Genomic DNA, 15,417 nt, shown 5'->3' with positions numbered 1-15,417 from the left:
TTATTGTATATATATACACTCACACACACACACGTACACACGTACCTATGTTCTGACAATGTAGGTACTACAGGTGCATGAGGGTATCTGTATTTCCATTTCTTCCACCAATGTCTTTCATTTAGTAGCTGTCTAATTTTGCCAGAAAAATAGGGTTTAAGACATTCTAAGTGATGTTCTAATTTGCATTGCTCTGATGTTAGCACCTCTCCTTAAGCTTGTAAACTTGTAAGATTTCATTTTCAAATACTCAATAGCTATATGGGTTTACTACCGTATGGAGAGATTGGGGGACCATCTTGGAGGCTGTCTACCACACTAATAATACAAGAGGATAATACTCCTCTTCACTGAGAAAACACTATTTTTATATGTCCATACATACACATATGTGTGTTACATGTGCATCTATATGTTTATAAAATTTCAACTCAATAGGTATCAAATGATGGACCAGTGTTATGAAAGTGTTTGATAAAGTTCTATAAAATTTCAAAGATTTCTGAGAAGTTGTATGCTTTTCATTGGCATGTATTTATTTTTAGAAATTAGTTTGTTAACAATACCATAGTTCGTTAGTTGTGGTGAACGTCTTTTTTCACACCAAATATCACTCTTTAAAGTTAGTATGGTGTTCTATGGGAATGATTCTAGTTCTAGTGAAGGTACTAAGAATTGCCTCAGTATTTCTAATCCCATTCAGAAATTGTTCCATACAAATGTAATTTTTCAATGATCAATCTCCTAGTCTTTTTATAGATCAGTTACATGCTACTGAGTTTAAATACAAGTTTTTATAATAAGCTTGACCTATGTACAAAATATGACTCATCATCTATATTCTGGATTTATCTTTACCTCAACAGTAGATTTCTAGTCTTGTCAAAAGATTGTCATTGAAAAGAAATCAGAGGGAAGATAAATGATGTCAAATGGAATATATGAAAATTCAACCATGTTACAAAAAAAAGACTTTGTTTTAGTGTTTTTCTACATTTACCCATAGTCTGAAACTATATCTGAACCATGCAAACCAACTCTGATGAGCCTGGAAGTCCAGTTTCACAATAAACAAAAATGGAACTAAGTTGAATCTCTTGAAAGCTAATAGAAAACTCTCAAGTAATGTTTAATAATACAAATTGAAAATCACCAGTTACTAAGATAAATTCCTAAGACTTGAGTTTATTTCTTTACACACAGGGTTCAAAGCTTTCATAATTTAATGGTAAGATAAACCTTTATTTTAAAAAAAAAAACACACAGGATACATTATCTGAAGTTCAAAATACTGAACTAATAGATTCGCAACAGTTCACAGTACAGAACGTCTAATAAGATTATAAGCATCTTGGCTACAATTAAAAGTGGACAGGTTAGACTCTTTAACTATTGGAAACGAAACTTACTTTCAATTCTGTGCATTTATGGAATGTTTGGAAAAAAATCCTCTGCAATTTATTTGATCTAGTATAAACAATAGTTTCAAACTTATTTAAAGTTAACATTGGCCATGACTTCCTCAAGTCCATGTCAAAAATGCTCATTCCCTAACAAGTCAAAAGGCATAGTTATTGCCAACAAAAGGACTAGAGGCAGTTATAGACGTATTTTTTTTTTCTTTTAAGACTAAAACTGAAACTCTGTCTTGTCTACTTTCATTTCGCATTCCACCATGGTTGTAAGTTTCCTGAGGCCTCCCTAGAGGCCTAAACCTGTATAGCACCAAGAACCATGAGCTGGTTAAACCTCTTTTCTTTATAAATTACCCAGTCTCAGGTATGTCTTTATAGCAGTATGAGAAGAAAACTAATACAGTAGACATTTCCTAAAACTCCTAAAATTTAAAGAACAGGTCAGGATACATGCATGCCGAATCTAGTAGTCATTTTTTCTTTCATAGCACTTATCATTTGACATACTATGTATTTTATTTGTCTATTTTTTGTTCTCTCCACTCAAAGTCAAGTCCTCACTGAGGGAAGGAACTTAATTGACTACTATATCTGTAGAATTTAGAACAATGATAGCTATGTGGCAGCCAGTTAATAAACATTTGTTGAATGAATAAATAAACTGATCTTTAAGTTGCCTTCAATTTGTTAAAGGTATTTTTGTTAACTTAAGCTCCCCTGTGAATGGACAAGAAAAGGCACCTGAGCCTGGTTGGTTTTAGTAGTGACAAATTTCCTTTTGGGTTTCTATTTTATTTGTTTCTGTTGCTCTGTCAAGAATTAGACTTTAAAAAATTTGAAAAAAGGCTTTATATCAAAACATACTTTTTTAAAACAACTTCAAACTCCTGACCTCAGGTAATCCTCCAGCCTCAGCCTCCAACCAACATGGTGAAACCCCATCTCTACTAAAAATACAAAAATTAGCTGGGCATGATGGTGTGTGCCTGTAGTCACAGCTACTCAGGAATCTGAGCCAGGAGAATCGCTTAAACTCAGGAGGTGGAGGTTGCAGTGAGCCAAGAGCGCGCCACTGCACTCCAGTCTGGGCGACAGAGCGAGACTCTATCTCAAAACATAAGTAAATAAAAATAAAAATAAATAAATAATACAAAAATACAAACAATTTCAATTTTTATTTTGGACTCAGGGGTTACATGCGCAGATTTGTTGCGTGGTTATGTTGCGTGATGCTGAGGTTTGGGATATGAATTTCTCACCCAAGTAGTGAGCATAGTACCCAACAGCTAGTTTTTCGACCCATACCTTCCTTCCTCCCTTCCCCCTTCTACAGTGCCTGTTGTTCCAATTTTTTGGCTATGAGCACTCAATGTTTAGCTCCCACTTAAAAGTAAGAACATGCAGTATTCGGTTTTCTGTTCCTGCATTAATTCGATTAGGAGTATGACCTCCAGCTGCATGCATGTTGCTGCAAAGGATATGACTTCATTCTTTTTTATGGTGTGTAATATTCCATGGCATATATGTACCACATTTTCTTTATCCAGTCCACTGTTGAAGGGCACCTCAGTTGATTCCATATCCTTGTTATTGTGAATAGCACTGCGATGAACATATGAGTGCATGTAACTTCCAGAATCTTTAAGGAACTTAAATCGATACACAAAAAACAAATAACCCCATTAAAAGGTGGGTAAAGGATGTAAACAGACACTTCTCCAAAGAAGTCATTCAAGCAGCCAACAAACATATCAAAAAAATGCTCATCATCACTAATTACTAGACAAATGCAAAGCAAAACCACAATGAGACACCATGAGATTGCACACCAGTCAAAATGGCTATTATTAAAAAGTCAAAAAATAACAGATGCTGGCGAGGCTGTAGAGAAAAGAGAACACTTATATACTGTTGGTAGGGATGTAAATTAGTTCCGCCACTATGGAAATCAGTTTGGAGATTTCTCAACTAATTTAAAACAGAACTACCACTCAGCCCAGCAATCTCATTACTGAGTATCTATCCAAAATACATCATTCTACCAAAGAGAGTGAGCTTTTTAAAGAGTTTCTCATCTCTCAATCTAACTGGAAATCCTGTTAACATCCAGTGAATACAATAACACATGCCCGAAGCAACACATGTTGGCTGGTTGACTACGAATTACGGTCATTTTTGCTCTGCCTCGTTCATTTCTGGCCTCCAGAAGCCTAAATGTTGATCCATGTACTTTGAGGAATTACAGATTTGAAGATGAAGATTCTGGAAACTTCTGTAGTGTGTGAAGCATAGAAAGAGTGTAGTGCTAATAATTATACTGCTCATTCCAGACGAGTTTCTTGCAGCAAATCAGGATAAGAGTTAGTATTCACCATTTTGTGAATGCTAGTTCCCAAAGATAAAGATTCAAGTGACTTTAACAGTGGCAAAATTGAAAAAAGCTCAAGTCCTATTTGTTCATTTTTATAATGATGTATAATATCATATGTTAATATATAACCTATACAATTTTAATTAATCTATAACGTCATCCATAATAAGGACATGTTTGTATTTATAAGTACAATATCATTGACAGGAATATATAGTGCTAGAAGTGTTGGAAATACAATTTGTACCCAAAGCGAGCTTGAAAACTTCTGAGCCATCACCAAGAGATTCTTGAATAGAGTGTGTGTCCTGGGGTCTGTGGAGTCTGGAACTGATTGTCCAACTGGGAGTTCTCTGCATTAATTTCTGTGTAAAATACAGTGTTTATGAAAGTATAATAAAAATATACTAATTTGAAGCTTAAAATATATTATTGAAATTTAGCAGTAACCAAAGCAATTTAGAAATGAAATCAATAAATAACTTTTTCTAAGAGAAGTACTTTATTACCAACATCTAAAATATTTCTGGCGGATAGTGATGAGAAAACATCATAGACTTTTACTTAGTTTTCTTATTGCTTTTAAATTTTTTACAGATGGTGTGTACTCTTAAGTCTGCACCCGGAGTAGCCTGCTACCACTACTCTGACTTCCTAAGCCACCACTGACTAAGTACTCATCTTATGATTAGCAAAAATGAAGTCATTTTTTAAAAGTGAACAGGGTCAAAATAGCCAACAGGGGAATGTTAATGGTGGTCACTGAGCTTAAGAAGTCACTTAAGCTACCTGGAATCACTAAAATCACTGATATGATTCTGATATTTACAAAGAATCCACATCTCTCCTATGGAGAATTGATTGATTGGTCCCAAGTAAAAGAAGCAGAGAGAATGGAATGCTTCTCAACTCTTCATATCATCCCTCTTCTCTTCCAAGAAGCGCTTGCTTTGAGTTTTTATTTATGTTTAAAATTTAAAACAATAAAAGAATATAAACTGAGAGATGCATGTTTTTGTTCTGAAAATGCAAATTTTGGTTCATACATGAAATACATCTAATGAATTTGAACAATATTTAAATAGAATTAAAACCTGGTATGTATATATTGCTTCTATCATAGAGCCTCTCTTTACTTGCAGGGGGCAAATCTTAATTCTTTTCAACAAATGAAGGTCATGCCATTTCTTTTTCTAGTGCTTGTTTTAGAAATAAGCACAAAATGCAATTCTAGCCAATGTCACTCAAAAATCTAATGGAGGTACCAGGAAAAATTCCTCTTTTTTTGTGGGAGCTAGGGGAATAAACTATCTTTTAGTCCTTTAGTTCCTTTTAAGAATGTCATAATTAGTTTGTGCAGACTTCTCGAGGGCACATTAATATGACAGAGTTATCTGGATATCTACCCAAAGGATTGGCAGTTTCGCAATACAGAGGGAAAAAAAGAACTTTTGGTAGCATCCTTGGACCACTGAATCAACCTTCCCTGGGACTTTTCTACCTCTGGACTTTGGGTTATAGCTGGACCATCTGGAGTTGGTTCTTCTGTTTTAGTCTAAAGCGTCCCAAATGAGATGTTTCTTATGCTTCTAAATATACTCTTTTTAACCATGTTCCATTTTGGGTGGGCATTGTAAGGGTAATATATACAGACTTACAAAGAATGTTCCTATGAATTAGGAAGCTTTAAGCAATGGAAACTATTTTTCATTCACTGCCATTCCACTATGGTAGCAATTCCTCCTATGGTAATTCTGTTTGTTACTTCTTAGTAATAGGAAGAACCATTCGTACAATTGTGTAAGGTATTTTTAACGAATACATATCTGTATTCTCAAACCATATGGCAACTTCTGGAATGCTTTAGATTTCTATCCCATCTTCATAATCTCTTAAAGAGTCTCTTGTGCCTTACTCACATTACAGTAGATATTCATAGACTGGTAACACTTTCTTCTGATTGATCCAATGTGGTTTGGTGGTCACAGTTATTTATAATAGTGGTAGTCCTCATACTACAAGAGTATACCATATTGTATTTAAATACCTCACTATTGAGAAACTCTTAATATAGGGCCATCAACTTTAGCTGTGAAATTCCGGCATCATATGATATTACCGGGATCAATTCTCTTAGGAAGAGATCTAAGAATTAATAAGACTGAAAGGAAACTCTTAGAATATGTAAATGACAGGTTTTTTTGTCTTTATAATTGTTAAGAAACTAAAACTAGATTTTATATCTATTTTGAAAGGCTGAAATGAGTTTTATATTATGAAGTCTATTAACAATTCAAAGTGTCTATTTTAAAATCTTTAACAATGTCTTAAAAAATATCTTGTACTAGAGGACAAAAATGGCTCTGTTATTCATAGATGATTAAGTACTGCATTTCTCACTTCAGTAAAGTAATTCCATATAATTTATTACATAAACCATCAGAATAATAGAATCCAGTTCTATTTGTGACATCTCTGCAGTTATCACAGTGTATTTTGAAAACCCAAAGTAACAATGGGCATTTCCATTGAGTGTGTTTCTTTGCCCATAAAGGAAACAACCAAATTTACTTCTGGCAGAAACTCATTTGACACATTCTAACCAGAATATATTAAATCAATTATTTGTTTCATGTGGGATGTTAAAATGACATCACATTTTATCCTTCCATTTTCTTAACATAATAATGAGCACATTCAATTCACAAACATTTCAATTTGGTTATGAACTCACTTCCTCCATACTACTCCTACCACCTCTACTTCAAATTTAGCATAATCACTCTCTTGATGATTTATGCAATTTCTAAACATTAGCAAACATAACTAACAAAATATAATTTATTAATAAGTCTTCAATTATTTTTAGAAGGAATTGCAAAAGCGTTGGCAATGTCTTACAGAAATACACCTAATTTTAAAAGTAGATTTTTTTCCTAATTTACCAGACAGGAATATCCAAACACCGAAACGTATAAATATTTCAAAATCACACATACAAAAGTAGTATCTAATTTGTAGTGACTTATCAAGGCAGGGAAGTAGGAACTTAATATTCATTAAGTCATTTGACATTCTTAACAATGTGCAGAAGGTCATGCTTTGTGCAGAGTTCAAAATAGATAACAAATGCCTTCTTCTGTGGGAAAAACATGAGCATCAATGTGTCTAAAGGGCTGTTCAATACATGTTTTGTGTGCACCATTATTTGTATGTTTTATGATAATCCTCAGCATTAGGCCCATTTTATAGATAAAAAGATCGAGCCTCAAATGTAACTTAGCAGAGGACTTATATACCTAGTAAGTTGCAGAACTAGTATGTGCACCCAATTATCTAAGAATCTAAAGCCCACATGCTTTTGTCACACTACACTATCTTTCTTTTGAAATTTATAATCTATTATCAAGGAGGGAGAACTTATATACATATAAAGTTCAGAGAAGCTACATACACTCATACTCATACACACACACACACACACACACATATATATATAAAGTTCAAATAAGGTGGAGATGAGTACAACATAGACAAATGTAATTGAAGAAGTTTTTGATTCTTATGAGTATTATACATGTTTTAGGGGATCTGTGTTTTACAATATCTATGAATTTGACCGTCTTTTCTTCTCACATTCTTCCCCATCCTTTCACCAGTGACTTCACCCTTCTGTGAAGGATGAGAAACAGCTACTTTTCTCTAAGAGCATGATTTATCTAATTGGTGTGATAGCAAAAGAATGAAAACTATTGGCCTGCAATAGGCTGATTAAGATGTGGAATGCTTGTGTCACTGGTTGCCCAACGACTTTGCCCTTGACTGGGTGAAAAGTGAGGAGTGAGAGGGGGAAGAATGAGAGACACATTTTTGTTCTTAGGTCCAAGGAAATGCTCTAATGCAGTTTTAATGAAATTTCTGTTTTTATCACCATCTGACTTTTGAGTTCATTTATCAGTTTGTTAATAACACAGACAGGATAAATATGTGATTTATTTGTAACAGGGTAGTCCAACAATGAACAGCTTTGGGAAGGATCTGGCTTCCGCGGGGAAAGTGTTGCTTCCTTAAAGAACGCTCCCTGTCTAGTGAGTAATTGTAACTTGGTAGTCACTCTCAAACTATCAATTTAACCAGTAAACTCACATTTTTCTACTGTATGCTGGTGGATATGAATGATCGAGAAGGAGACATAGACGCTGGACTTTTCCCCTAGGAGAGAAAGGTTCATTTATGACCTGCTTTATTTTTTAGAAAAGCAGAAGAAACTCAAATTATTATCCATAAGGCATTCACCTGAGCACATGTGGACTTCATGTAAGTATTTTTGTACTTATTTCAGTTTACAACAGTTAGTGCAATCTCACACGGCATGTATTTCTATATTCTTTATTAGTGGCTATTTAAATTGTTCATATGTTTAATTTTTAGTCTCTTCATCCTTGATTCTTCAAGATTCTGGAAATGACAATTTGTTCTATTCTCACCTGGCTTATGATGATTTCAAATGCCCTACTTGGTCTCATTGAACTTAGTTATAAATTTCAAAATTGAATTGCAGAAAACAATGTGTATTATTTGAAATCAATATTGGATAAGTCATAATTACCCAAATATTTATTAATTTGATGAATTTCTATATGCCTTTTTTGGTCTTCACAGAGAGAGTATCAATTGCTAAATGTTTTCAGTCAGTGGCTCTTTGTAAATGAAATACCTAAATTCACAATACCTCATACAAAATGTATTACATTAGAGTATTTGCATTAAAGATATTTTACTCTGAAATAAAATTTTGTACAATCTAACATTCATAAAAGAGGGAAATAAGTGGATTTTGCAAAGAATATTCACCAAGACCTTTGTTTAATAGAGGGGAGAAAAGGAAATAATTAAATGCTAGCAGAAAACAGGGTTGCATCTTTGGGAAATGTACCCATTCAGGTAGCCCCTGGAACATTAGGTAAGTATCTCCTCTTGTCTGAGTAGGTGACAGTGTGTGGAGAAGCTAATGAATGCAGGGCCAAATTGCACCTCTTTGTTTGGTGGATTTTTCTCCATCTCTATTAGCTCTTGAGAAGAAAACACTTTTTTTGACCTTTTAAGTAGCTAGACTTCAAAATAATTTAAGAATTTGCATATTTTACACATTTTTTTCCTGAACCCTGAGCACGTATAATGTAAATATATAGTTGTAATTCTTACTCTGTTACCTTGTTCTAAATCATGAAAGTATTAAAGTCAACTCTTTGAGACAAGGCACATCTTACATGGACATCCCAAAAGTGGGAATAGTGTACAATAGTAAATAGTTTAAAAATATTATTTGGATTATAAAATGAATTAATTATATAAAGAGAAAATGTGTTTACAAATGTAATTGGGAATAAATGTGTTAAATATTACATAGAATCTGGTTTTAATCCAAAAACAACTCAAACTTATTCGATTTGTATTTTAATTCAACCATTTAGTCTTTTCTTTAAATATTTCAGAGTCTTAGTAATATACTAGCTGGAAGATGTAGCTAGATGGTGAATTGTCAGAATGAACGTAGACATCTTGGAAAAGACAGACACAGATGAAATAAATATATCTTGCCTGGTTCCTGAATAGGGGGACATGCTATTATCAAAAGTTTTAAGTAGCTGTGAATTACTTATAATAGCAAGTACTTAAGATTGTAATTTATGTTATTATGTTATTAAGCAAATTGCCAGACAGAAAATATTGCAGTATATTAAAACAACTTCTACTGCACCTAACATAAATTCAATAGATTAAAATATATACTGTAAATACTTAAGCAGAAATACCTGTAGAATATAATATATAAATAGGCACCTTTGTTTCCCTTCATACTTCATTGAAAAGCCCAGACATACCTTTTAACAACATATCATGCTAAAAGCAATATGCCCTTTTTGGTGAAACAGGTACCATACAATGAAGCTCAAATCTAATAGTCATAAGTTGACTTACTGTTGTTAATGCAATAGCAAGTGATAAATCCAAGTCCATGCAATCAACGCAGGAATTCTGTTTCTGCCTTAAAATTTGAGGACAATTTAAGTGTACAGAGTTTTTCTTGGAATAACAGTTAACGCTGAAATGAAAGTGGCATGCAAATCTCCCAATTCAGGAAGAAAAATAATCATACTATGCTTCTGCTGAATCTAAACAGCTCTACTTCCTTTCACAGAACCTTGTGATCATTCTTCTTAGGTATCAGTAGTAGGCCTAGTAAACATTTTCTGTCCAAGGCTGTCCCTATGTGGCCCCACTTATGTTCCATTATGACCTCAGGATAATAATTAATAAAGCCCACTTTCACTCTCCAAAGTGTCTCAGTCTACATAATAAATAACATAGTTATTATATTATAGGTTAAGGTAATACATATGAAATTGTATTAATGATATGGATTCATTACTAACGAGATTTAACTAAGAAAGTTTAAATTATACGGTAACTTTCCATGAAGTAATCTGACTTTTAAAGGAGCAGATAAATGCTTTATTAAATGGAATGCTTTTTGATACTGTGCAGTTCTTTCCAGAAACTGCAAGTTTAAAAAAAAAAAAAAAAGCCATTGGATATGAAAAAAGAAGCATTCTTGAGAAAATTCCCTAAGGAGAATTTGTTTTTTTCTTAAAAAGGAGCTTTATTTGAGGTGTCAAGCTAAGATTGTGCTCCTTCCCACCTGGAGAATAACATTCAACATCAAATATTTGGCCAGAATTTTGCTATAGACATTAGCAAGTCATTCCTTTCATTTGTGATTGTATATGAAGTATTAGCTCTACAGTGTGAGCAGCCATCCATCAGAGACAACGTTTGCTTCTCCTGTGTAACAATGTCACAACACTGTAAGTTCAGTAACATTGCCTAAGTAGTCACGCAACGAAACCAATATGCACGAAATGCTATCATTGTCATTGGCTTAAAGGCAAAATATGTTGAACCACGGCTATTTTCTGATTCAATTAACATTTATGGAAAACCTATTATGTGCCACACATCTTGACACAATTTTTTTATTTGTTCTTAATAACAACTTGTGAGGTATGTGTTACTTTCCAGATGGGGAAATAGAAAGCCAGAGAGATTAAGTGACTTTTAAAAAGTCACTTAGCTGGTAATTGATGGAAGGTTGATTCAAATCAAGGCTGATTGATTCAACATGTGAACTCTTTCTGCCCCATTTCTGCTTACATCTCTGGCTCCAGACTTTGATGTTTGGCCAATAAGAGACTTTTTCAGAGTGGTAGAAAGCCATTTTCTACTAATCTAAAATAAGGATTCCTGCATGGAGATAAAATTGAATATTATTTCTTCCTATTATTTTTGATAGAAAGTCATTTCCTACTAATCTAAAATAAGAATCCCTGCATGGAGATAAAATTTAATATTTTTTCCTATTATTTTTGAAACATCTTCGACACTTTCCTAAGGGAAAAATGTGGGTAGACAGCATCATTCTTATCTTTTTTTTTTCTTCTACCATCTGCCCTTCACAATTCAATGAAGGAAACTGTACATTTCAGTGGGAAGATTCTATTTTTCTACTACTACAAGACAGCCTTATCTTCTGCATATCATTCATTTTTGAAGCTGTAAACTGGCTGAATTATTTAGTCTTTTCAATGTTAAAACTAGAAATTTTGCTCCCAAATTAAAGAATATCAGGAATACAAAGGAGAACAGGAAAATCTGAGATTCTTTTCATTTAAGATCAATGAATTATTTGGTTATACAGATATTTGAAATATAGTTAACAGATATCAAAAAGAAGTCCTGGGTTGCATTCAGTCATGGCTGCCACAGATGTCAAAACTTCACATGTGGGATTAAAGATTGTCCACAGTAGGGAACAAGAGAGTTTGGAGTTCTTTAAGGATTCTGCGGTCTTACTATTAAGCAAAAGTCTGGCATTTTAGATCTTTATAGTTGTTGAGAAGAATTGAACCGTCATTCTTGAATCATATTTGCTACAGTACTACCTGATGACTAAAGTAAAGGCTCAAAACTTCAGCTGTATCTAGGAAGGTTTTGGGATCCTCGGTTCCTTGAACTTTTTGAACTACAAAGTGCATATTATTCCCATTCACCAGAATTTAGCTCTGGGGAAACAAACACGGGAGAAGGAGTTTTCATGAAATAGATTTTCCAGGTTAATTACTTGAACTGTTGTATAAAGAACTCAGAAAAAAAAATGTGTATGCATACAAAGCATACATTTTAAAAACCTAGTGACTAGTGATCATGGAGCAAGAACACAGAAAGAGAGAAGACAGTTCTATAGGCTTCCCACATATACCTCAACACCTGGCCTCTGGGCCCTGTGATGAGAACGCTGAAACACAAATGAATCTGAACAGGGACACTACATACAAATACTGAATTATATGCTACATAAAGGTTTTTAAATGCACCAGGCCTGGGAAGAACCCCAAATGAATAGAAACTGTAGCAAATGTATCTAACTGTATTAAAAATGAGTAACAGAACACTATAGGAGGTGTAAAAGAACTAACGTAAGTTATTTTGGAAAGCAATATTTTGATTGAATAGTATGAGGCTAAAGACAAAAAGAACTGCATACAAATAATGTACTTTCCTTAGTAAATTTGTTCCTAAATGGGTACAGATTCATATTTCAGAAGCTATTTTCTTTGTATGCTAGGGTTGAAAAAATACATGCATGTACTGAAGACCATGAGAGCCAGTTTTCTCTTAGTCTATGATAGAAGTTATATATAAGAAAAGGGATAGCTAGAATAAACCCTGTAGTATTGGATTGGAGTTGTAGGTATCAATATGAATTCATAGTTTTTAAAAATAAATGCAGACATAAACAGACATATGTGTATACGTGAACCAGTGTAATATACGTATTCTGAAATCATGTTCACTGACAGGTACTAAAAGTAGTGACACTCTGTTAGTAGTAAGCACACCTACACCCAGATTTTTGTTTCTAATGCCATTATATAATAAAAGGAACCAGAACTCCTTGGAGATATAGTTGATTCCAGGACTGGTACAGAAAATATACAAGATAAGACTTTAGCCTCATGCAGCAGCAGGAAGTAAGACAGTACTCAAAAAAGAATAGGGCACGTTGAAAGGGCACAGAGCCAAATGGAAAAGATCCCAATGCCCAAAGCTAGAAAAATTTACAAAAGGAAGAAATATAATTGGATTATAATCCATAGAATAAAATAAATATCTGTGGTGTCATAGTGATAAAGATAAGTATTTGAGTAGATACATAAATACAGGAGAAGAGGCAGCTCTTCTTTAGAAAAAGATTCCAATTAATAAGTAAAGAAGGAATGAGGGAAATAGAAAATCACCATTAGAACACCATTAATGAATACTGAAATTGTTGGCTAAAAGTATGAGGAGAAATAATATTTGCATTTGAAAGGAACTCTTACAAAATATTTATTAATTAAAAAAGAAATATAGTAACTTTAGAGTAGAGAAAACTGGGAGACGCCACTTTTAGAAAGTGATCCAGGTCAACATAACCAATAATTAGATATATTGACATCATACATGCTATACATATATTGACCTGATAATACACAGAGAGGGGCACATCACTTCTGTAGTATTCTTGCCAAAAATGCATAATCTCAATCTAATCATGAGAAACATCAAATAGAACCAAATTGATAGAAATTCTACAAAATAGCTGACCTGGACTCTTCAGAAGTGTCTGTTGTATCTGATGTCACAGATCAGAGGAAACCATAAAGACATCACAAATAAATGAGACGTGATATCCTGACTAGGACCCTGGAACATAAACATAACATTAAAAGAAAAATAGATGAAATTTGAATAATGTCTGTAATTTAATTAATAGCAGTGTAACAATGTTAACTTTTTGGTTTTGATCATTAAAGCAACTGTATTTTTCTATTTTTATAACTTTTCTGTAAGTAATGTTCTTACAAAACAAAAAGCTTTTAAAAATTGAAATAAAATGTACCAGAATATTGAGAATAGGTATCTTTGGAAAGTGAAAGTGCAGATGATTCTTATTTTTTCCTTAATTTTGTTTTCCAAAATCTCTACAATAAGCGTGTAATATTTAGAAAATGCATTACTATTTTTATTTTAGGCCAGGAAATCCCTTATATATGGCTTTAGTTGTAAAAAATTAACAAATTGTGTTTTAATTTTAAAAAATAATGCAAAAATGTTTATATGACATATTAGAAAGTGTCTTAAGCTTTAATAACAAAGGAGATTCCACTCCAGTTAATGCTATTTTTTGCATAGATACTTAAATTGTCATTAAGTCTTCCTTTATGTTTTAATTTGTACAAGCATACTGCTTACCATTTTTGAAAACCAAGATGATCCCAGATATAATGGGTATAAATGGAAAATGCTACTTTCTCTTGAGTAATTGAAGAATGTCATGATGTTCTCTTTTAATATCATGCTCAATCACACCTACCAGATATGATTTTTAATTTTCAAAATATTATGAGACTATGAAATGTACTTGTTAAAAACTTACTTCTTTCTTGGAAGATTTGGAAGGCTTCAGAGTCATTATTTTGACGTGTCATTATAGAATTCTGCAGCTGTGATAGATGGCACTGAAAGTAAGCCTGCTTTTTTTTTTAAAGCTTCTGGACAAATGCTGAGCAACAGTCAAAATTAACAGAAGAAGACTTTCATTGCTATTGGTGAAATCCCTGGAACCTGAAGCATTCACTGTAAAAACAGATGGAGATCTTAGTTTCTAAATAATTTGAAAAAAAAATTAAACTTGAAGTAAATGTACTCTCAGAAGAGTTACAGAAAAACTGAGCAGGTATTCAGAGAATTAATGGAAGGTTTATGTGATAGAAAACTTTCTAAGTCATTATTTTATCCTTGCTTCCCTCCAACCCCTTCACATCCAGAACTACTTTTCACAGGATACATTTTAAAGATATCTATTTAAAGTGTGTGTGTGCGTGTGTGTGTGTAAACATACATTCAGCATCTGCAAAGCACAATAAAGCAAAACATAATAAAATGAAGTATACATGTACTCACTTAAAGTGTCACAGTGACCTTTTCAACATAAGCATGTTTGATACTGTCATTTTTATTTAAACTAGTAAAGCTTGAAAACCGGCAAGTTCTCCGAACAATAGTTTTCAGGTAAATAAAAAATGTAATTTTATCGTTCTTTGAAAATAGCAATGAACATAGCATTACAGTGCTGCTTTTTTGCCTCATATTTCATCTCACCTCGACCACATGTGTTTAACAAAACATTGCCGGCCGGGCGCGGTGGCTCAAGCCTGTAATCCCAGCACTTTGGGAGGCCGAGACGGGCGGATCACAAGGTCAGGAGATCGAGACCATCCTGGCGAACACGGTGAAACCCCGTCTCTAACAAAAAAACTAGCCGGGCGAGGTGGCGGGCGCCTGTAGTCCCAGCTACTCGGGAGGCTGAGGCAGGAGAATGGCGGGAACCCGGGAGGCGGAGCTTGCAGTGAGCTGAGATCCGGCCACTGCACTCCAGCCTGGGCGACACAGCCAGACTCCGTCTCAAAAAAGAAAAAAAAAAAAAAAAAAAAAAAAACATTGCCACGCGTGGTGGCGGGCGCCTCT

At 33.8% G+C, this 15,417-nt stretch overlaps 1 protein-coding gene across 3 annotated transcripts in view; it reads right to left on the bottom strand.

Moving 5' to 3' along the window:
* Positions 1-1,221: 1,221 nt before the first annotated feature.
* The window catches only part of BET1 (Bet1 golgi vesicular membrane trafficking protein), a 45,606-nt gene continuing 31,410 nt past the window's right edge, over positions 1,222-15,417 (bottom strand). The window contains exons 5-7 of one of the 3 annotated variants that reach the window (XR_003118653.1): positions 14,327-14,526; positions 11,002-11,091; positions 1,222-4,151 (exon numbers count right to left, since the gene is read on the bottom strand). The gene's annotated coding sequence lies outside the window, so the exon portion shown is untranslated. Of the gene's footprint in view, positions 4,152-10,809; positions 11,092-14,326; positions 14,527-15,417 lie in introns of those variants that run through there. The other 2 variants (XR_003118654.1, XR_003118655.1) reach the window with 2 other exon arrangements.

Source organism: Theropithecus gelada, chromosome 3 (genome assembly GCF_003255815.1).
Source record: "Theropithecus gelada isolate Dixy chromosome 3, Tgel_1.0, whole genome shotgun sequence".
In the NCBI taxonomy this organism is placed as follows: Eukaryota; Metazoa; Chordata; class Mammalia; order Primates; family Cercopithecidae; genus Theropithecus; species Theropithecus gelada.
The sequence above is the reverse complement of the archived record's forward strand: the minus strand, read 5'-3'. Positions and strand labels throughout refer to the sequence as shown.